The 24670-nt window shown below is 38.8% G+C and overlaps 1 protein-coding gene across 6 annotated transcripts in view; it reads left to right on the forward strand.

Annotated features, from left to right (window-relative positions):
• Nucleotides 1-24670, forward strand: part of B3galt1 (UDP-Gal:betaGlcNAc beta 1,3-galactosyltransferase, polypeptide 1) — a 557194-nt gene that overhangs the window by 325309 nt on the left and 207215 nt on the right. Inside the window, exon 4 of one of the 6 annotated variants that reach the window (NM_001379326.1) lies at nucleotides 18213-18355. The exons of the other annotated variants lie outside the window; for them this stretch is intronic. The gene's annotated coding sequence lies outside the window, so the exon portion shown is untranslated. The remainder of the gene's footprint in view (nucleotides 1-18212; nucleotides 18356-24670) is intronic. 6 annotated transcript variants of the gene reach the window in all.

Consider the following 24670-nt stretch of genomic DNA (forward strand, 5'->3'; position numbering starts at 1 on the left):
GTGTCTGCTTGCTGTGTCTACCAGGTATCTCAAATTCAGATTCCTTATTTCCTTCACATATTTATTCCTCCCCTTTTTACTCTTTTATTTGAGGAGTTTTCTTTTTCTTTCCCCCCACAAAATAATGGCATGGTTCTCTCTTAAGCTACATATCACCTAGTGCTTTTCTGATGACTGACAGGTTGCCATGGGCACCACACAGTGCTGGTGTAAGACAAATAGTCTCACTGCAGACTCGGTGAGCCTCAAATTCGATAGCCACCCCTTTCTACCAAATCCCTCATGTTATACCCTGCTCCTGAAATTATATAAAGGGAATGGTAGTGGTGGCTGCAGATTTTTCACCATCAAAAGCTTTCGGGGGGGAGTGGATTTTCATATCACTCAAACTCTAGAAACTCTAAACTATATCTTAACTTGTATTCAAGCACAATGAAAAAGATTGTGTTGGACATGCTAGAAATGCTGGTTTAATCCACTGCTAAGCACACCACAGAGTGCAAGAAGCTCTGGTTCAAATCCCATTGCTGCCTATAAGCGAACCACAAGCAAATGCACATCAGACACAGCTTACAAGCCACATACTTTGTCCATGTTCTTTAGAGTGATTCGTATTACATTTCTGATTGCACTTTTGGGCTAGTGGCAGTCCAACATAAGACAGATCTTTCAGTAAGCCTCAAACCTCTCCATCTGGGAACCAGCACTTAGTGTCTTCTCTAATGCCATCCTATCAGAGAAACCAAGGAACTGATCTCAACTGGTGCTCCATCACTTGGAGATTACCCAGGACAACAGCAGGAGGGGAACATAACCCCAAGCCATTTTCTTCTAAGATACTGCATAATTCTTTTCTGAGTGGCTCAAACAAGCAGTTGCTGTTTGTCACCACCTACCTTCTTAAGAATGCACGTTCTGCAGGAAGACTGGCTCCCTAGTTTGTATTGCCATTGTGATCCCAGCATCTATGAAGTTTACAAAATTTGACATCTGGTAAGAAGGTAGGAAATGCATGAGTTAATTAATGCTTTTAACAGGCAAAATGTTGTATACCCTTTCACCAGACAAGACTAAGACCATGATTATATATAAGGATGAGAATGCCCTGAACAAATCAGGCATAGAAGGATTCGTGGATTTAATTCTTCATACAAATAACCATGGTGAAATTTTTAGTTAGAAAGAAAAGATAAAACTAAACTACATTAAATCTTTCTTGGCTTTATAAAGGGAAAATGAGTTAGCTACATTAGCAGTGAGGGAGGAATTCAAATGTCTTTTAATCTAAGTTGATTACTCAAATATCTTGGAGATTTTATTTTTTTCTAATTTTAACAAGGGTTAATTGTACATATTTATTGGGTACACTGTGATATTCCACGCAGTCATACAGTTTAATCAAGAAGATTAACATTTTCAATTCCCTCCTATCTTAACTTTGTCATTTTTTTTTCCTATAGTGTTTTTTGTTTGTTTGTTTGTTTTGTTTTGTTTTGTTTTGTTTTTCGTTTTTGGAAATGTCTGGCTGTGTGTGCCAGGCAGAATACCGATCCTTCATTCACAGCTTTGCAGTGGCTGGGATTACAGATGCAAGTCACTCAGCTGAGCTTCTGTCTCATCCCTAGATGCTTGAAAGCTTTGTGCTCCTCCCTTCTAGGTCTTCATAAAATAATAAACTTCTACCTAACTAGCTGTAGGTATACCAATTAGCCAGCCTCCTTTAATCAATATCCCCAAAGCTCACTTCCCAACTTCTGTTAATTACTGTTCAGCATTCAGGGTGAGTAGTTTGTAGCTTGCACAGATGAAGAGGCGATGACAGCAGTCTGTTTTCTAGGCTAGGCTTACTTCTTTGCATGAGCTCCAACACTTATGTTCCTGTTGCTACAAATAACAGAATTTGATGTTTTAATCAATGATTTTCTCTAAATGCTATTCTAAAAAAAAAAAACCTGTTTTTTTTTCTTTCTTGACTACCTGATGGATCCCTATTTTGACTTCAGATCCTACCTGTTGAGAATATTCACACAAAAACATGAGAGCTTAGGTATCTCTTACATAGTCATTCCTTTTTGATAAATATCAAAAAAAATGGAGTAACTAGAAATTTACTTGTTTTTAGGCTTTCAAGGACCCTTCTTGCTGTTCTCCATAGTGGCTCTACTAATTTCATTTTTATCAACTAAATATAAGAATTATTTCTTGTCACATCCTCATTAATATTTACTGTTGCTTTTTATCACACTAATAGTCATTCTGACTGGTATAAGCTATCTCATTATACTTTTGTTTGCATTTCCCTCATGGCTAAATACGTTGAGTATACTTTGCATGTATTTATTATCTCTTTGTATTCTGTATGTTGAGACATATCTATTCAGATAATTTATTTATCCATCTTAATTGGATTACCGATTTATGTTTAATTGATTTTTTATATATTCCAGGTACTAGTAATAAAAATGAAGTATTATATATATATACATATATATATTATAATTATTATATATATATAATATATATATAAGTATATGTCTACATTACAGGTGTCTCTTTAATCCTTTGATAATTTCCTTTTGTGTAGGGACTTATTCCAGGAATGCAGTTATAGTTCAATATGCAACAATTAATAAATATGAGACTTCACATCAATGCAATAAGGGACAAAAATCAACTGATCTTCTAAATATCTACAGAAAAGTATATGATGGACAGACTTCAACATGTCTTCATGATAAAAATCCTTGAACAAAATAAGTATACAAAAGTCATATCATGACCAAAGAAAGGCAATATATAAGTCTTATAAGCATCTACCACACTGAATAGGGACCACCTGAATGCAGTTCTCTAAGATATAAGTGTGCATATAGATATATCATATTCAATATAATACAGGAACCTTTACCAAGGTCAGTTAAGAAAGAGAATGAAATAAAAGACTTACAAGGAAAAAGGAAAAGGAGAATTATCCCTTTTCTTTCTTCCTTCCTTCCTTCCTTTCTTTCTTTCTTTCTTTCTTTCTTTCTTTCTTTCTTTCTTTCTTTCTTTCTTTTCCTTTTTCTTTTCTTTCTTTCTTTCTTTCTTCCTTCCTTCCTTCCTTTCTTTCTTTCTTTCTTTCTTTCTTTCTTTTTTTTTTTTTGTTGGTTTTTTGAGACAAGATTTTTCTGTGTAGCGTTGGCTGTCCTGGAACTCACTCTGTAGACCAGGCTGGCCTCGAACTCAGAAATCCACCTGCCTCTACCTCCCAAGTGCTAGGATTAAAGACATGCGCCACCACGCCCGGCTAATTATCTCTTTTCTTGAATGATGTGATTTGTATGTAGAGGAAAATCTAAAGACTACAAAAGACTACTAGAACTAATTAAGGAATTATATAAAATTGCAGTCTATGAAGACAACACACAAAAATCAGCAGCATTTTAACCTATGAACAGTTTTGTTGGGAAAGAGTTGTGAAAACAATCCCATTCTCAATAGTTACAAAAATAAAATAATTAAAACACTTAACAATAATTGTAACCAATGCTGTTACCATGAAAAATAATGACCAATACACACACACAAGCACATGTATATGCACAAGCACACACACATTCATAAGCTTGGAAACTAGATACTGTTAAAAATGTACCTGCATTTGACGGATTTTGTAAACTTAACACTAACCTAGCCATATCTTGGAAATATAAGTTGGAAAAAATGCTTCCATAACATTGACCAATAGGTGAGGGTAAGAGTCATTTACCTAATCAGTGATTGATGTGTGAGATCCCAGACCATTGACTGGTGGTCCTGTGTTCTATAAGTAATTAGGATGAGGAAGCAATGAAGTGGAAACCAATGAGCAACATTCTCCCATGGTCTCTGCTTCAGCTCCTGGCCCAGGTTCCTGCCTTGTGTTCCTGCTTTGGCAGGACACAGTTAAATATGACCCAGGATATATAAGCCAAATAAAACCATTCCTCACAAATTGATTTTGTTCATAGTGTTTTATCAAACCAATAGATACCCTAAGTATGACAGTACCGAAAATGATTATTGATTCAGTATAATTCCCATTAAAATACGATAGATATTTTCCCACACAACTAGGAAATAAAAGAATAATTCTAAAATTGTTATGGATGCACCTCTAAAACACAAAGCAATCTGTAACAAAAGAACCAATCTGAGGTTATTATAATACTTGAGTTAAAAACATACTACAGAAGCATAGAAACAAAACAGTATTATACTGGCACAATAACCTGCACCATTTGAGGATGGTAGTGATTCCAGACCTAAATCCAGCTGCATCTCAACAGAGCTAATGTACACTGGTGAAAGACCAGCCTTTTCAGAGAATGGTGCTAGGGAAACTAAAACCTACGCTCAGAACAATAAAATCAAACCTGTATCCTTCACCTTGTATCAAAATCAACTAATAATGGGTCAGTATGCTAATATGTAATCTAGATTTGATTCCTGAAAGCAAAGGGAGGAAACACTTTTAACAACTAAAAGAAGTGGTGGTTTCTACACAATTATGCCCAAATTGCAGGAAATCAATGTAAATACTGATAAATGGAACTTCTTCCGTCTCACTTGTCAACAATCATGATTATGACCAACATGACACTCACTCATTGAGGGAGGTTGGTTTAATATCCCATGCTTCACCTCCCCGATTTATGGGCTTTCCTGGTGTTGGAGGTAATAGGCATCTTCCGGGCTCTTAGAGCAGCTTCTCATGTGAAGTAGAAGAGTCAAGAGAAGTACACTGAAAGCTAAGCAGTCGGTAGAGTGATTACACTGAAACTTGAATTTGCTTTGCTGCCCAATGCTACCCAGGACAGAAAAGGGGAAGGGAATGAAGACTCATGTGTGACTCATTTCTCTAGATTTCCAAAGCATCCTCATACCTGTCCTGCTAACTGGGGATGTCAAGCACTCATGTTTACTCTTTTCGACAGAATACATCCTTCCTTTTTTTTTTTTTTACAATTTTAAGGTTCATTGAAATGGAGCGTTTCATTTTTAAAAATGTTGATCATACAGATGAGCTGGCATGCTTATTTAGAAGAGTATGAGAACAGCAAAATAGTCTTGATCGGTAGGGTGATTATACTCCTGGCATTGACCTTACTGGCAATTTTTGTATGGTTCTATTGCTCATGGCAACCCATGCCCAAGCTCTTGTTTTGAAGCTGTCTTAGTTAGAGATTCTTTTTTTTTTCTGTGAAGAGACATCATGACCACGACAATGCTTATTAGGAAAACATTGAATTGGTGCTACCTTACAGTTCAGAATTAGTCCATTATCCTCAAGGAATCAGGGAGCATGGGAGCAGGCAGACAGACATGGTGTGTGGAGACATAGAACTGAGAGTTCTACATCCAGAGGAGGAGGCAGCAGGAAGACAATGCCTCTCCCCTGGCTTGTTTATCTGAGACCTCAAAGCCTACCTACAAAGTGGCATTCCCTAGGGCTTTATGAGGGCCATTTTTATCTTCACCTAAATGTCTCTTTTATATGTAGACATGGTGGGTGTTTGTAATTGAACACGTGAAGAGCAAGATAACTTAAAATTAAAAAGTAAGATAAAGTAGCACAAAATGATTGGGTATCTGTGTACCTGGTTCTGATGAGTGTGTTTTTAGAGTCACTAGGAGTAGTAACTGTAAGGACAATTATTATACTGGGTCGGTGTTGATATTTTTTTGATGCTGGCTATCACTGGAATCTGCTGAATTTTAAATCACAAGCCAGAAATGTTATGCCTAAAGCAATAATGTTACATGCGCTCAATAGTGTGTTGTTCCAGATGAAAGAGAACTCTCCCCTCCCCCCCAAACCCAGCAGGAAACCAGTAAACGGCATCATGATGTGTCTAGAAAAGGCTGTGAGGTGCCGTTCCCTGTACAATTGGAAATAAAGTGTGCTCATTGATTTGGCTTACATCTTCTTCTGATAGAAAGCCCAGAAACCCCTGAGCCTGGAGACAGAGGAGGATGCTTCAAACTTATGGACTGAACTTATCTTCAAAGTGTTTTTTACCAGCTTTTATTCTGCCTGATAGATCCCTGGGAATTTTCTTCTGTACTCCCAAACAGGAGTCTTCCTTGACAGATTTTTTTTTTATACTGAGTCTTTATCTGAGCTTTAGCACCAGTCAACCTGATAGCCCTGTTGTACCACACAACTTAATTGCAACTTAATATTTATTAGCGAAGCTGAAAAAGGTCATTGTTGGAATATTTTTGTGTTTCATGCCCTCCTATACCACGGTGAGCACTCTTGCCCAAGGGCTCCCTTTGGCTCTTGCTGCATTCTGATACTCCCTTTAAGCAAAACTCCAAGGTTTATGGTGGACTACCTGCAAAGCGAATTCAACCAGCTCGGGGGCTCAGGAAAGGATACCTGCTAGGTTGGCCACTGTGTCCTCAGCACCCTGATTCATTTTCATTCATTTTCAGAATGCCTCCAGAACTTTTGTAGCAAAATCAGAAGAAACAGAAGTGAATTACAATAATAGAACAGAAAGCTTACTACTCTTAACAATATCCAATTCTTCTCCAGAAACTTTTCCTCAGGGAGGGGGGGGGAAGGTTATGTGGACAAGACATAACACTTAACAGTCGAATTATGAGTTCAGAAACAGAGTGCCATGGACATTGTCACCCATTGAGCACTAGTTCCATAAGAGATGGGTTGTCAACATGGCTGAGCATCTTCAGTAACCACAGATGTGTTGAAATTATTCTACCCTTGGCCACTGCCAATAAAATTAATAGTTAGTGTGTGGGCTTTAGGGAAATGTCTACTTACCCCCAAGAGAATGTTTCACAACTCCTGAAGGGAAAGTTCTCAGTGACTTATGGGTAAACGACATCTTCATGGATAGGATTTAGTAGTGAAGAATTCTCAATCCTTTTCTGAAAACTCATAATGATAAGCAGGAGGAAAGCTTTGCATTTCTATCTTTTGACCTTTCCTTTTCTAGGAAGGTATCTGAAGCATGACTAGAAGAAGTATATTAGTGTACATAGTGAATCAAATTTCCTGCAGATAATCTTGAGAGACTATGGTGAGCATCCCAGCCATCCTTGTTAAGATCTGAGAGCCTTTCAGAGAGAGCAAGGCTCCCTGGGGACAGAAACAAAAGGCCTCCTTGTTTTAGCCTTCTTGCTTGTGAGGAGGACTTGTGATTTCTGCCAAACTTGCCTCCATTCAGTTATCTTGTTAGAAGTAGATCTTTTCTGGCCAAAAGTGTGTATATGGGGGCAGGGGATATTTTATGATTACCCAATACCTCTCACTTGCTTTCCCCTAAGCGACCTATAGTCTCATTGCTTAACTCAATAATAAAGTTTTGCTGACACAGCCAAAGCTACCTTTTTGTGTGCTTGTGGTAGCTGTTTGGCTTTTCCCCCTTTTCCTTGTCTGGCCTCAGCCACCACCACATGATCCAATTAGACTCATAGCCACAGCAGTGGAAAATCAGATACTTGTGTAAATGCACCCAGCAAACTGAATTGAATCGACCTAGTTCTGAAACCATTCATTCACTGGCAGGCTTAAGGAGCTCCTCAGTCCTTTGAGAAGAAAATGGAGGGGAAAGGTTAGCAAAAGAAAATAATAGCATCAGGCTAGTCAGTGATCATTGGCTTGCCAAGTGTAATCTTTCTTTGGCAATCTACTTCAGAAGAAGAGGTTATTAACGTATTTGCTTATTTTGTAGCAGTTGGGAGATCTTAAGGTGGAAGTATGGTGCTATTTAATTCATTCAAACAGATTGGAAGATGCTGAAGCTCCTAAATTCTGGAGTGGCCAAGTAAAGACTCTCAAACCCGTATATCTTGGTCTGGATTCATTCTTATTTTCTGTCCTGAATGTCTGACTCAGAGGACCTCTCACTGTGTTATCCTCCTGACATCCCATACTCTGAAAACCCAACTGGACACACTGTCCACACTTCAAGGCAGTGCTTGTCACTGTCACACTATTATTGTGAGTAGTCCTCACCTTTCAAACCTTGGACTTATCATTGGCCCTTTATAGGATGACAGTTGGTATTGTGTACCACTTATATCCTGAAACTTTGTCCAATTTACTTATTACTTTCTGTAGTTTTTTAATGAATCATTGTTTGTTCTATAGATTAAATTATTGAATTAACGAATTCTTTTCCTTCTGGCTTTGAACTCTGGAATCTTTTCTTTTTCTTAGCTTATCAATCTTGAAAGAACTTATAGTACAATATTTGGCAGGTGTGATGAACACAGATGTCTCTGTCTTGTCCCTACTCTTTGTTTTAGACTTTTATCAGTATATGATATTACTTCTGGGAGTTTCTTTACTTTGTAATCTCTGTTGAGTGTTTTTTCTCTCTCTCTTTTATTCTTCCTTCACATTTTACATCCTAACTGCAGTTCCCCCTCCTTCCACTTTTCCCAGTCCTCTCTCCAGCTCCCCTCTGCCCCAGATCCACTCCTCCCTTTTCCCTTCAAATAACAGCAAGCTTCCCAGGTATATCAACCAAACACAGCATACAAGTTACAATAAGACCAGACACATACCATCATATCAAACCTGGATGAGGCAACCCAGAAGGAAAAAAAGGGTCCCAAAGACAGGCAAAAGAGTTAGAGACAGCCTCACAACCCAAGGGAGGAGTCACACCCAGCTACAAAACACCCAGCTACAGAACCATAACATATATGCAGAAGACATAGGTCAGACCCATACATTGTCCATGACTGTCACCTCGGTCTCTGTGATCCCAATGAGACTGCTTAGTTTATTCCAAGGGTCATGTCCCTGTGGTATCCTCATGTGTTTTCTTATTGTTAATCAGTGTTTGATTTCCTTATCATTTTAACATCAGTAAAGATGTGCATATAGTTTTCCAGCTGCTTCTGTTAATGGTCGGGTTTGTTATTCTTGAACCACCTTTGTGATAATCATTTTCCAGCCTTAGTTTATTAGTAGCCTAGGCTATTAATAATTTCATCATGTTTGTTATAATGGTGGCCAGTTGCTTTCCTTTCCCGTGGTGGCCTTATCTAGATTTAGCCTCACACAATGCTGCCTCATAGCATGAGCTAGAAAGTTTTCCCTGTTTTTTTTTTTACAAAAAGTTTGAAGAGTATATTACTCTTTAATATTTAGTAAAACTCACCAGTGAAATAACTGATCCTGGGATTTTCATTGTTGTTGGTTTTTGAACATTCCTTCAATCTCTCATTTTAAGTCTGTTCGGATTTTCTATTTCTTCTTAAACAATTGTAGGAGCTTCCATGTTTCTATGATTTCTCACCTTTCTAATCAGATCTTATCTTCCCTTCCATCATCCAGGTTTAAATAAATTTGGAGGTCAGAATAAAGATGCTGGCCTGTTAAAAGTAAGTCTGAATGGAACTATGTTTTTAAAATGCTAAGCCAACTGACTCACCAAAAGAAATAAAAAGAAACAAGACAGTCTCTTTATCTTTTGTATAATAAATGCCTCCTAATTATATATCCTCTGTACCTTAGAACAAAATATATAAGAAAATTAAATAATATATTTAACTTTCTGAGGACTTTTCTAGACTTACTTTTATCTCACTAAAGGGTAATAGTTCTGAGCCTCCAGATAGAAAGAGCACACAGTATTTATAAAAATATATTTTGCTGTGGAAGTTATAATATAATTCACTTGTCATTTTCTTATCATGCTCCCATACCTGAACATTGTTTAGCAGATTTGTATGCGTGGACAAATCTGGGAGAGCAGAAGAGGCATAGGGGACACAGGCTAGATACATTGTAACTACTAATCTCTGCAAAAAAGAATTTAATCAGGAAATATTACTCACCCCTCCAAAATATCTCTGACCTTTCCTGTATCTTCAATATTTTGTCTAAACATCCACTACTTTTTAAATTCAGACTCAACTAAAATGTCTTCTACCTTGTACATTACAGCAAAGAGCATTAAGCTGCCTCTATCAGAGGGGGAAATAGATTATACCTCTCCATCTGCCCCTTCTTCCTTCCTTCCCACTACACACACACACACACACACACACACACACACACACACACACACCAGAGCCTAGTTGATCACAAGTCTATTCACTCCCTCTACTATGAGGGAACACTCACTCTATGCTGTGCAGGCACTGTGTTAAGTTTTGAACACACAATACTGACTGTCGCAGACACAGCTCATGATTCCTTTAATCAAAGACTTGGTTCATGTGACTCTACTGTTAATCCTTTCCAGAGTTCAGCAATACAGTTTGATAGAGAGGAAGTTAAAAGGTAATGTAGCCATGACCCTGCATATCTTCTGCCCAGGAAACAGTTAATGGTGTTATCCAGGAAGTATCATGAACTGCACAGAAGTGCATGTGTTTGCAACTTGAACACTGACAAAGAAGCAATTCTTTCTGCTAAAGAGGGTAGAATAAATCTTCCCTTTGCCCTTGCACACCCTGAGCTGCTGATCCAGCAGAGAATGCTGAATGCTCATATCTACAGAAGGCTGCAGGGTCAACCAAAGCAACAAGAGCCACACCAGGAGGTAACCAGAACAGCACAAAACCAAACTTTTGCTGACCATACTGGGGAAAGAAAAGCAGTGAAGCCATTGACAAAACTGCGTCCAGAAGAATCACAACAGCCAAGAACTAAGGAGTCGAGTCCGGCAGTAACTAAGAGAGAGTAGGGGTTGCCAATCTCAGAAAGGACAGTTTGGACCAAGAGTGGCTACAGAGAATCCAGTGCCAATGCCCTTGTCCCTGTCACACAGAACTGTGGATAGCCTGAAACCGAATGCCAGCTCTGCCATTATACCACTGTGACATTGTGTGGCTCACTGAACCTCTCGGGAAGTTTAGACATCTTGTCTGTAAAACAAGCTTACAAGATGGTGAGAATAAGAGAGAGTGGATGCCAAGTAGGTGTTGGTTAAAGAGCGTATGCTTTCTATTCTGAGGGGCTGCTCATCACCATAAAGCAATTCTGCAGTACTTTTCATACAGTTGCAGGCTGTCGTCATCTGCTGCTCCACATCAGGGCTGATGACTGCCTTGCAGGGAGATCTTTAACTGGGTTTATTCTGTTCCAGTGACGGGCAGCTTTCGATGAGTTTCTTACATGTTTCTCATATGTCTACCTGCTTCCTTCCTATTCCTCAATGTTTAGTGCAGTTTATGGGCAGACATACTCATTTATTTTTGTTCTCACTGATGGTCAGACTTTTAAACATGGTGAGCACTTAATAAATATTTAATATTTTGTACACCTCTCTTTACTTAGTTCATGGTTGCCTATTTTTGTTTTAAAAGGTCATGAACTTAAAAAAGAAAATTTGAAGAATTTTTATATGTACATATATGTATATATGTAAATACATATATTTATATATCTATGTATCTATATCCAATCTGTGCAGGGAGGTCTTCACCACACTGATAGGTGGCACAGTTCCTGTTCCCAGAAAGGAACACCTAAAACTGGGATGTTTGCAAGAATTCATCTAAGTTCAATTGTAGAAATATTACAAGTATATGAGAAGACATCCCTTCCCTGCTTCAAATAAAAAGCAGTCATTCATTTTTCTAAGGCAATTTTATTACATGAAAAGTACTTAATGTAAAGAGATCTAAAGGAATTAAGACTTAAAGAAGTAGGCAGTAGTTGTCGTCAGTGAGGAACCTTACCACAGTTCTGTTAGTTGTTGCTAATTTTAGCCTTCAGGCTCACAGATAATGGTTGTAAAACCCAGGACAACTCCATAAGCACATTCATTGCAACCCAGCCTTGGCCATGATGATCTTGCTGTTAATTATTTTTTTAGTATGTAGCTTCTTGCCAAACATTGCATAATCTGTTTGAGTTGCCATCGTTAAAGATGGGAAACGTGGAAAGAACAGCAAGCGCTTCCCTGGATCACAGAAGGACAACAGCCACAGAGCATAGGCCTTTCATAAGTCAACAGCACCTTGTCCCCTGCCTCATCTACCACATCCCTACTACCACATCCACAGGATGTGCAGGCCTGTCTTGGTGAGTTCCCCCACCTGCATCCAGAGTGAGGGACAGAATCTGTGTTCCTTAAAGCCACAAGAATTTAAAATCTCCAAACTATTTTACTAGTGTTCTGTGAGCCACCACTGCCATTATCATAATGAGAGGCTGGCAGCTGGCTTCAGTAAGCCTCTGCTAGCTCAGCTAGTTCATGATCACGAGCCGTCCAGAGTCTCACCACTCGGGTATTGGACACGTGGTGATACTGATCCTTTGATTTGAACACCTGGTGAACTAAGTCCCGGGCATTAGTCTTATTAAACAAGAAACTGGTGATACAAGGCTGGCTGTTGATTGGGCCATTCTGAAGTGGGAACGGAGCGCCTGCTAACAGTGCAGAATCAGAATTCCGCTTTGTGGGTCATGCCATTCAAGCTTAAACACCTACTACTTACAGTGTGATATTGGGCATCTTAATTTCTGTGTGACTACTTATCCTTCCATTAAAAATATTAACAATTATATGGAATCAAGTATTATGGTGAGGATGGAATAATAGTAATAATGTCTGTCGAGTATTTGGGACCTAGAATATATTCGGTAACAGTAGTAGCAACTCCAAGCCTCATTGAAGGGACAAAGAACAAACCACAGAGTTTGAAGCCACTTCTGCTCTATTGACTGGCTCTAGAGCTGACTGTTAAGGCTGCATTCTGAGACTCTTCCCTGTGAATCTTTGCCTGGCACTCCTTGCAGCCTCACATTGAATTAGAGGGGGCAGGGGCAAAAGTTCCATGAATCTCCAGCCAAAGTTTAATTCTTCCTGCTATTCCAACACTTTGGTTTGCTTTTTCTGTTTAACTTTACACTTTTTCATCTCTTCGGTTCTCTAACAATGCCTTCTTCCATATTCCCTCCAGTGGGAGGAACTAACCACCAGATCAGTAATGTGTACTGAGTGTTTTCCTCTAATTGCCCAGAGAGCACAGAGAAGGCCCCTTTGGGAAAAACTAATTAACAAATGCCATCAGTAAAGAGAGGCAGGGGAATTGTTGGATATTCTTCAGAACAGTATTCTGTCAGATGAATGGGGAACTACACTTCAAAAGAGATTCATAGTAATATCCTTTCAAATCTTGTTAATCCTAAGAAAGAAAAAGTACTATATTCAAGAAGACTTACAAATCACATTTGGTGACAATTATTGGCTAGCCATGTTTTTAAGTTGAATCTTAACACAAGTAAGATTAAGAATGATACAGCTTAGCTGGGGTAATCTTGAATATTAACCATATTCAAGCCAAGCACACACTAGCACTTAATGGAATTCCATAACATAACTCAGAAATCCAGCAGTTACCTCAAGGGAAAGGCATTGAAGAGCTCAGAAGAAAAATACCTAAAGAAAGAACTCATGTAATTGGCCAAACATGTATCACTGTTCTCTGTTCCTTACACAGAATCCTAAAAGTTGACATGATACACACATAGAAGTGATAGGAACACGTGGAAATGAACACCGCTCCTACCATAAGAAGACTCATAAAATATACTTTGGGCAATTAAAACGTATTTTGAAATGAGAACCTGAAAATCTGTTTAAAATTGTTTATCGATGATTAGTAAATGATTTTCCCCAGTATTTTTCCTCTGAATGGTACAGACAGAAATAACATCTTTCAGATCCACTTCTCGGCTGTACATATGTGTAAATTAGCCTGTGCAAATTACAAGTTTTCTTGTGCGCCTTATTAAATTCTGTCAAAGCTGTTATTAGAACTGATTTTATACTGTTGGGTATTTGTGAAAATTGACAATGAAGGGCTGTGAGCTAATGTCTCCAAAAGACTTTTTCAAAAACGTTTGATCAAATGTCAACAAACTGATGAGATGCCCAGATATATAAATATTCAGCCACACTCACCAAAAATATTTTCATTTATGTGAATTCTAGACTCAGTTTAGAAAATTGATTCTCAACCACCATTGTCTGTGATCCCTTGAGGGTCACACATCAGATATCCTGTAATATAAACACATACATACATATACATATATATGATTCATAGCATAGCAAAATTGCAGTTATGAAACAGCAATGAAATAATTTAATGGTTGGGAGTCAGCACATCCCTGGGAAGGCTGAGAACAACTATGCTAGTGTATGCTAGAGTGCCTCTCCTCCAGGTGATCCAGTGTTTCATTGTTAGCTTAGTTATACTGAAGCCTAGTGAATGAAGATAATGATATAACTGTCCCTTGTCCCATCTAGTAGCTATCTACAACATAAATGTGCCTGTAGAATGTTAGGATTTCTACACTCATGGAATTTTGTCTTTTTTTTTTTTTAAAGTACTGACTATTTGTCCTCTTGACCCAATGTTCGCTATTCATATCATGTACTCCCTCCTGACCCAAGTCCTGGAACAGCTTGGTTTCCCTTCTGAGAAACCAGTCATTTATATGTGTTCCCCATGAGTCTCAATATTTGGATCTCACTGCATAGACCCATGAAGTTATTAGGGAAAAATAGGAGTAAGCAAAGTAGCCACAAAAAAATGAAACCATAAAACTGATTGTTCAAATTATTCAGTCTGACTCTTTTCAGTATACAATTATTCTTGATAGACTTGATATTTTCCAGCAAACTAATAGCGTTTTCAACCCCCTTCTATATGAATTTCAGTTAAAACTCTAAGGAACCTAATTTGAAGCCACTATGCTATTAAGGAAGAAGAATTGTACTTCAGTGTCCTGTGCTTCAAGCATGTAATTGGAAAGAAAAAGGCATCAAAAATGAGAATAATGGCAAGGCAGTCAGGCATTGAGCTGGCATATTTGAAAGTTGTGACTTATCCTGGATTAGCCATCCAAAGCTTATTGTTGGTACAGCAAAAGGAAAACTGATTACAGTGTATAATCTGTATCAAATTTGACCATGTTCCCTTAACAAATGCTCAATTCTGGAATGTCCCTTATAGATGTCCTGTCTAAATTTTGGAAAGGGACAATGTTGTGGTAGAAACGAGAAATGTGCCCTTTTGACCCATGAATATAAATATTTGATCCCTAGTTAGTGGTGATGTTGGGGGAGGTGGTGGAACTTTTAGGACAAGATGCCATGGTGAGGACTTACGTCACTTAGGGGAGGAGTCTGAAAATATATAGCCTCACCCCACTTCTAGCTTACTCTCTTTGCTTCAAGTGTGTGGGTAGAGGTATGATCTCCGAGCTTTCCCACTCCAGCTGCCTGCTTATGACTCTCCAATCATTATGTCCTCTCCTTTGGGATTAGTAAACTCAAATAAAGCCTTCATTCTGTATGTCACCTTAGACCATGCTAAAAACTGAAAGGTATGCACAGACTACTTGAAAGGCCACTACTCAGAAAATCAAGAGAGCATCCATTTGTTATGAAAAGTGCTACATGTGAAAGGAAGAATTGCTGAGGCAAAACAAAACAAAAAAACAGGAAGGAAAAAACTCAGAAAGAACCTGACAAGAAGAGACACGGTGTCTCAACTGGATGAAGAAGAGTACCATTCTGAGAAGACTCAGAAATAGTAATGTATCCAATGTGAAGTAAGAAGAGGCATATTGAATTTGTACCCATCCTTTGAAATATTTGTGGGATATTCAAATGGGGGCATATGGTGAGTAGCTAAGTTTGAAAGCTTTTGAATTGCAAGAGAGCTATTTGGGCTGGACAATAAGATCTGAAGACCTGCTACCTGTTGGACACTGAATCTTCAAGACAGGCCTAGATCAAGAGAGATTATACAATATGACATGAGTGGAGTCTATAAAGTGGCCTTTTTAATGTCTAATTGTGGACCCAGTCTAATGTTATACAGCAACCTGGAAGTGGATAATATCAGTGCTTAAACATATGCTAACATCTCCATGCAGCATGAAAAAGGAAAGAATCCCTTGAGAGAGTTATTCAGATATGTATTAACAGCATATTTACAGTCATCCACTTTCTCCTCCTCCTCCTCCTCCTCCTCCTCCTCCTCCTCCTCCTCCTCCTCCTCTTCTTCTTCTTCTTCTTCTTCTTCTTCCTCTTCCTCTTCCTCCTCCTCTTCTCCTCCTTCTCCTCCTTCTTCTTTGTGATATTTTATTTATTTATTTTAAATGTTATCCCCTTTCCTGATTCCCGCCCCCCCAATAAACTGCTATCCCAGCCCTCCTTCCCCTTTCTATGAGGGTGTTCACCCACATGCTCCCTATCTCTCCGTCATCACATTCCCCTACACTGGCTCACTGAGACTTCACAGGACCAAGGGCCTCTTCTCCCATTGATGCCTGAGAATGCCATTCTCTGCTACATACATGGCTGGAGTCATGGGTCCCTCCATGTCTACTCCTTGGTTGGTGGTTGAGACCCGGATAGCTCTGATTGGTTGATATTGTTGTTGTTCTTCCTATGGGGTTGCAAACCCCTTCAGATCCTTCAGTCCTTTCTCTAACTCTTCAGTTGGAAACCCTGTGATCAATTCAATGGTTAGATGCAAGCATCCGCTTCTGTATATGTCAGGCCCTGGCAGAGTCTCTCAAGAGACAGCTATATCAGGCTCCTGTCAGTATGCACTTCTTGGCATCCACAATAGTGTCTGGGTTTGGTGACTGTATATGGGATGAGTCTCCAGGTGGGGCAGTCTCTGGATGGTCATTTCTTCAGTCTCTGCTCTATACTTTGTCTCTGTAACTCCTTCCATGGGTATTTTGTTCCCCCTTCTAAGAAGGATCTCTGGTTTGTTGATATTGTTGTTCTTCCTGTGAGGTTGCAAACCCCTTCAACTCCTCCAGTCCTTTCTCTAATTCCTCCACTGGGGATCCCATGATCAGTTCAATGGTTGGCTGCGAGCATCCACCTCTGTATTTGTCAGACTCTGGAGGAGCCTCTCAGGAAACCTCTATATCAGGCTCCTGTCAGCATGCACTTCTTGGAATTCACAATAGTGTCTATGCTTGGTGGACTGTATATTGCATGGATCCCCAGGTGGGGCAGTCTGTGGATGGCCATTCCTTCAGTCTCTACTCCACACTTTGTCTTAGTATTTGCTTCTTGCAAAAGCCTTATTTGTTGTTCTTCTCACTGATTCAGACAATACAACCCCTGTACTCTCCACCCAGAACATCAGCAGCAACTGCTGTGACCATGTACTCTTTATAGAAGGCACAATGTTTTCCTAAGAGGTGATATATATGCCTTTAATCCAAGCATTCTGGAAGGAGTGGCAAGTGGATCTCTGTGACTTTGAAGTCACCCTGATCTACAAAGTAAGTTCCAGGATATTCAGGGATACACAGAGAAAGCTTGTCTTGAAATACAACCCCTCTTCCCCCCCCCAAAAAAAGGAAAAAAGAAAGCATAAAATTTGATTTTATTGTCCATTGCAATGAGGTTTTGATAGCTGGTGTCTGAGAAGATGTTCAGCTCCATTCTGATGCAGCCTACGGCCTAGGAGGTTCCACAAAAAGGCCTCCCATGTATCGTAAAGGTTTTATATATAATACACCCAAGGAATGTTACTTAAAATCCTCCCAGACTGAAGAAATTGATGATTTAGGACAGGAATGTTTAATTGTAACAGTGAAGATTTTAGATCCAGAGAGTGTCCATGACAAAATAGCCTCATTATAGTAACAAAAGCAAAGGACCGTTTGAGAAATGGAGACAGATTAGTAAAGCTTTTCTGTCCCAATGCTACTTTGAGAGACTTCACTGTGATAGCTGGAGTCAATAGTCTTGCCATGGGAATTGGGAAATGACACAAATCAGAGCTTTACTTTCCTTGTAAACAGCAACACATCACTGACCAAGTGTAGAAATAAGTTGACACATTTTAAGTTAGGAAGACAGAACATTTTCAGGGGCCTGGTGTTATCTATTCATGTCTATGAAGGATGAAGCAAAATTGATGGCAGAGTAGTACAGGAGATTGGATCAGATGAGAAACACCTGGATGGCTGCTGACATTGGGTGTCATGAGACAGCACAAATCCAGGGGAAATTTGAAATAGATAGTCTCAGTTGTTTTATATCACTCTGCAAATATGTTACTTTATTATAAAACCAAATGGTTAGAAACCTGAAACTTGGAGCTGACAATGGCCCAGCAGTTACGAACACTGCCTGCTCTCCCACAAGGACCCAGGCTTGCATGATGGAACCCACATGGTGACTCCCATCCATCTGTATCTCCAGTCCCAGAGACTCCTACACCTTCTTCTGCACCCCTCAGTCATTACATGGATGCGCTGCAGCTGGAATGCAGATTGATGTTGAGAGGCAGTGCTGCCTCCTAGGCCATATGGATGTGGGAAGCCTGCGCTGCCACCTGAGCCATGGTGAGTTCTATGTTCCAGGCAAACTCTGATGGTCTCATCTGTGTCTGTGGTCCTACTGCAACAGGGTTCGTGGTCTGTATTATTGCCAGAAACCATGTGGAGGCCCATGATTTATGCTCCCTCTGACCATGAAGAGCAAGACAGATGCTTCTGCTGTGATATTGATGGTTGCAGATGCACAGTAAGAGAGAGAAACATGGGAGGAGGCTTCTTGATAACCCCTATCCCCACCCACCAACAACAGCCTAGACAGGAAGTCACCAAAGGGAATTTCCAAAAGAGGGTGCTGGTGATACTGAAGAGTAGTTCCGCTGAATCAGTGGCTCCTGGCAGAGGTGTGGGAGGGGAAGGACTCGTTTCTATTTAAAGGGCAGTCCACTGAGAGTTTGACCTTGCTCCGGTGTATTGATGAGTATATGCATAACACAAAGTGGGACTCTTTTGTTCTTCATTTTTATTTTTTACTTTTTTTGTGGTGGGGAGGGGATCAGAAGGGTGGAGACAGGACATGGAAGGGATAGGAAGATTGGAAAGGGATTGTGATTGGCTGCATGATTTGAAACTCCCTGAGAATTGATAAAAATGTTATATGGAGAACAAGAAGAAAAAGAAAAAAGAAAACTGTACTGTAATTTTAAAAAGAAACAAAGGAAATCACAATAAAAAACAGATGTATATTTCAAAAGTTAAAACCATGAAGCTTCTTTAAAAGCATTAGTTACAAAACTGGGTCACTTTTATGTACTTTTAAATTTGTAATTTCTCCTTTTGTTTAGAAAATTAATTACTGGCCGTTGCCAGCAGCTTTGGCTCCGAGTATCAGTGTGCATACAACAAGGTAGTTCAGTGTTTATAATTAGACAGAAGCCTTAGGCAAGTAAGCAGGCAGAAGAAGTGTCAAGGCTGAGTCCTTAGCAGAGGAAGTATGAAATTTTATCCAAACCAAACATCAGAATAGCTTGACAGTATGCATTTTGGAAGTTTTCTTCCACCCTTGTGGATTATTAATTTTATTCCTTGGTTCTTCAACATCAACTTAATATTGATTCCTCATGTGTACATCCTCACAAGCTGTACAGAGTAGGAAAAGGGATTTGAAGCAATACCCTATTCCATGTGGATGACAGACAGGAGGTACAAACCCTAAAACAAGCTAGCTGGTGCCCTATCTTGCTCCATGATAAAGGCAAACGATCGTTTGTTAAAACAAAAAGACCATATCAACCCGTGCATGTGGACTGTATTTCTTTAGTCCACTGCTTGCTGATGTGGGTTCATTGTCACTGATGCTGACCTGACCTTACCGTATCAGATATAACTGAATCTCAGGGTATTGTAGAGGGAGAGAGATCCATCCTCTCTACTAGTGTGGAGAAAAACTATCTGCGTCTGCCAATGCAGAGAGATCAGTAGTGACAGTTTCACCAACATATGCCCTTAATGCTCCCTGAATATAATATTTAGTCCATTCGCAGGCACTCCTGATCTAAATCTGACCTGGTATTCATCTCCAATGGCATGCAACTGTTCTCCATCACTGGTAAAATTCCATGGTGTGTCCACTTGCCAACTAAGCAACCTTTCAGAAGTTTAGTGGCAGTCATTGACAGAGAAATAAGTTACGCATGCTCAGGACCTAGACTTTACCACTTGAGTATTTACAGTGTTACAGATCTTATTACAGATTTTCCTAGACGAAGACATAACTTTGGAAGCTGCTGTTACAGAAAGCTGACTCCATTTGTCCATTTCCCTTTTCTAGTTTATTTGTCTATGTAGACAGCAAGGATGATGTGTGTACTGCACTGTGCACTTGGCCCATGTTTGAAGATTCTAGGATTAATAGGATACAGCATAGAAGAATTTTAATGAAATTAAGACCAAAGGAGAGCCAATAGGAGGAAGGAGTTTGCAATTCTTCCGATGCAAGGGTACCTAGAGAAAAGATTCTATTGTGTAATTTGCATTTTTGGATCTCAGGGAGCCTGAGTGCTTTCCATATCTTGTTGCCTTCATATTGCCAGAATAATTCACGAGGGGGGTGGTATGGATTATTATCTGTGAATAAACTACCAAAATAGAAACTGAGAGTTGAGGGCTTTGACCTGTCTTTCATTGTGATCATTAATCCCATCCACTGCATGCAGAGAATGTTGCTTATCCCCTCATGTGCTTGCCTGAGAGGCAACCAATGTACTGACTGCAAGGTCCACTGATGATAACATCTTCTTTATCAATAGATCGTGTGGGTATCATATAATTACACCAGGGATCCTACCTGGGTTACTGATCCTATGAGTGTGGAGCATTGTAAGATGAACATTTTAGAAAGGTAAAAAAAAAAAATTAAAAATATGTGTAGCTGAAAAAAATAAATTAAATAAGAAAACTAGGAAGAATTTTCAAGGCTGCTCCATCACATTTGCAAATCTGATAAATAGCCTCTGAAGAATTGTTCCTGATAGCTTGTCATTGCTAATACAATTTTATAGTTTTTAGATGTGTGTTTGATCAAGTGGAATGAAAAGGAAAAGAGATATACTATAATTTCTGTTTTCTTCATAGTTGAATGAAACAAATTCTCAGTGCAGGATGGGCAGTGACAGTCACCATCATCAAGATCCCTACAAAGAAAGCTAATTTAATAAGTAGAGAATATTCTTTTACGTCTGGAAAGCAATGCTGTCACCCTCTTATCCCTCAATTACAATGTGTGAAATCTTGTTAGAATTTTATTGAAAATGCTTTTATAGCTCATTGTGTATCATTACCTCCCAACGCAGCTCCTGTAATATACTATGGCAGAGGCAGAACTCTATAGAAAAGCCCATTGCATAGCAACATTGCATAGCACACTCCCCAGGAAAATCAATCTGTATAGAATGATTGCTTCAAACTGGTGAATATCTGTCTGTTTGGACAACCACACCCATACCAACACCCACACCCACATCATTACAGTAATTCTAGACTATGTCTCTAGAGTGAGTGTTTCCTAGTCTCACTCCCGCTGATACTTGGGACAGGAGAAGTCTATAGTTTTGAGACCTGCCTATTGTATTTAGAATTTAGCATAATTCTTATCTCTGGGTACAAAATAACTCACCTCAAAAATGAGGCCAGCAAAAATTTCTTCAAGCTGTGCCTGGGCATATACCTATGATTCAGCTGCTCATGAGGCAGAATAAAAGAATTAAAAATTTAAGACCTACATAAGATGCAGAACAACTCCTACCCATGCTAGCCAACTTACTGAAGCCTTGTCTCAAAATAAAAGGTAAAATTATGGCTAGTTGTATGCCTTAATGGTGCAGTATTGTCTACCATGCATGCACAAGACTCTAAAATCAGTCCCAAATAATCCAAAGTCAACTCTGGTTAAGGAACATTACTGAACTGGAAAAGGAACCTGGAAGACTCCATCTCACCTATGTGATAATGATTACCAGATAAGATGCCAGAGTAAAATCAGAATGGTAGGAGCCTTCGGGTTTTATCCTCCATTGCTGCAACATGAAACTATGCTCTGTGTTAATTTAGTATCAGATCCGGGCTTAAAGACAGGAATTATGGCATTCACTTTTCTCCTCATGTATTTTCTATAAGGTTAAACCTTCATCATGCTGAACAAAATAAGCCAGGCACAAAAAGACTAATAAAAACAGTTTTTCTCCCATATATGCAAACTAGAAGATAGATATACAAAAAACACAAAATGAAAGGAGAAAAGTGATATTAGTGATTTACTTGAGTAGATGTTAACAAATACCTATATTCCCTAGGTAAGATACTCATAACAAACCAAAGAAAGGATTCTGCTCAAGTGTAGTGTAAAGAAGCAGTGGGTTTACTAAGGACATTTACAGACAAATGAGTAGGGATTCCTTACAGAAACATAGATGACCCTAAGTCAGCTTCATCACCAAAAACAAAACAAAATAAAAACACAAAGAGGAAAAACAAGCAAAAAACCCTGAGTGGGAGATATTTCGTGAAACTATACTCCCAATGATCTCTGCACGACTTGCTGACAGGTCAACAATCAGAGTCTCTTTCCCCCCTGAAATTATTTCTGCTCATAACAATTAAAAAGAGGGCCTTGTGGATCTCCTAACTTTCAGGAGCTTCCTGATATTCTCATGTGTCACTTACTTCCTGGCCTTTTACTTTATTTGCTTCCTGAAACTTTTAAGTTCTCTTTCTCCCTCCAGTAGTAAATGTTTCAGTTTAGAGAAGATACCACTACAATATTCTTCCTCCTCCTCTAGCTATAGATATTTAACTTCAGTCATTTTAACACCCCAAATCCCTCCTCTCACTGAAACCTGTTTCTTCCTGACAAGCCCCCTATGACCACTGCGACATTCTGTATGTATTTGACCCGATGAATGAATTGAATTAGAGTTGCTTACATGAGGACGATTGGCAGGTTATTTACCAAAACATGGACAACTTATCTTTGGCTACACCAATTTAAAAAACTATTATATTAAAAGAGGGCCATTAATATATGTGAAATAATGCAATTCCTACAACATGTGGATTCTCAGAACTTTGACTTTTAAGAACCACAGAAAGCTCCACTTTGTGCAAGCAAGCACATTATCCTCAGTGCTCTTGGATATCTCTCAATTGATAATTTCTCACATTGGCTTCCTTAGTCTAAGATTCACTGTAGGATGCATTAATATAGACCAGTGATTCTCAGCCTCCCTAATTCTGTGACCTTAATACAGTTCCTCATGTTGTGAAGAACCTCAGCCATAAAATTAGTTGGTGCTGCTTTGAAACCATAATGTTGATACTTCTAAGACTGGAATGTAAATATACTATGCAAGATATCTGACATGTGACCCCTCTTAGGGTCGTGAGCTACAGGCTAAGAACCAATGATAAAGAAACTCTCCTAGCAGAGAGCTAGCTGCCCAACAATATTCTCAAACGCTACCATGATGAAGTGCAAGCTTCTCACTAAGGCAAGTGTTGTCATGTTTGGGATAACATTCAAAATATTTAACAGCTGCTGAGTTTCAGAACCGATGTGTTGAGTTTGAGTGAAAGGTTGTTCCTGAAAATCACAAGAGGAATTTTAGAAACTTGAATAGGCGACTGAAGCTATTTACTCATTTAATTATGTCCAATAACATGTGATATTTTCTTTATTATATTAGTGTGGTTGTAAGTGTTGAAAGTGCATGCTGAGGATATGACAGCTTTACAGTAATGTTGGCTTTATTGACAAGCTATACCGGGAACATCCATGTTGTTTTATTAAGTTCTTTCAGAAAACTTGTTATTCCCTCTTGTGAAAACTAGCCTGTTACACCTTTGATGGTCATCCTCCCAAGGACTCGCAACTGTCCTTCAAAAGCCTATGTTCTTTCATGTCAACCCTATACACCATAGAACCAACTACTGATGGACACAATTGAGAGGCCTAATTTTTAAAAAATAAAGAATTATAACAACCATAAATTGACTTGTTTAAATGAAAGAAAAGAGAACATAAAAATAATACACAAAGTATCAAAATTTTACAGTGAAAATATCGAATTTTACAGTGAAATAAAATATGTAATACAAAATACTTTGGGCTTATACCACCGAGTCTAGCCCTGGAAATTCATAGGCTCCTTGAAATATGTTCACATCATTTCTACTTGCCTCAAGAACACACTCTGGAAAACTTTCAAGATCAACCTCCTGATTTTAAGAGAGACAACAATATAATTTTTGGATGATTCCAATGAAATCAATCTTACTATACATTTGCTCAAAAGTCCAAGTCATTGGGATCTAAATCTCTCCATCTTAAAAAAAAATAGGACACTGATAATCCATTTGCCTGTGGACACCTAGGCAACTATTGTATTAAGATTTACAAATAATAAATTACTATAGCGTGTGTGTGTGTGGAAAAAATTGATTTACAGACTCAGAAATGGTCACAAGATGCTCAAGGTCCCTAGCTTATGAATAAGGACAATATTACCAGATTATGTAAATTGAATAAGTGTTAGATTATTTTATTGCAAGTCTCTTATTTTTGCTGCACTAGTTCTTCAGATTTAATTGAGGGGCTAGAAAACACCAATAAATTCCACTGAGAATGTATCAAGAGAATATGTGTTTATATTTGTGAATTGGTATGGGTTAGGATGTATATGATAAAAAATATGTAATGAAACAGTCCAGTCTCCAGAGAGCAAAAGCTCTAGGACTTAGAAAACCTTTATAGGTAAAGAACCTGAATGCTAGGTATAATGAGAAGGCCCAAGGGAACATCATGGGACTCTGGGCAAAGATCCCCATTGT

The sequence above is a fragment of the Mus musculus genome, chromosome 2 (genome assembly GCF_000001635.26).
Source record: "Mus musculus strain C57BL/6J chromosome 2, GRCm38.p6 C57BL/6J".
NCBI lineage: Eukaryota > Metazoa > Chordata > Mammalia > Rodentia > Muridae > Mus > Mus musculus.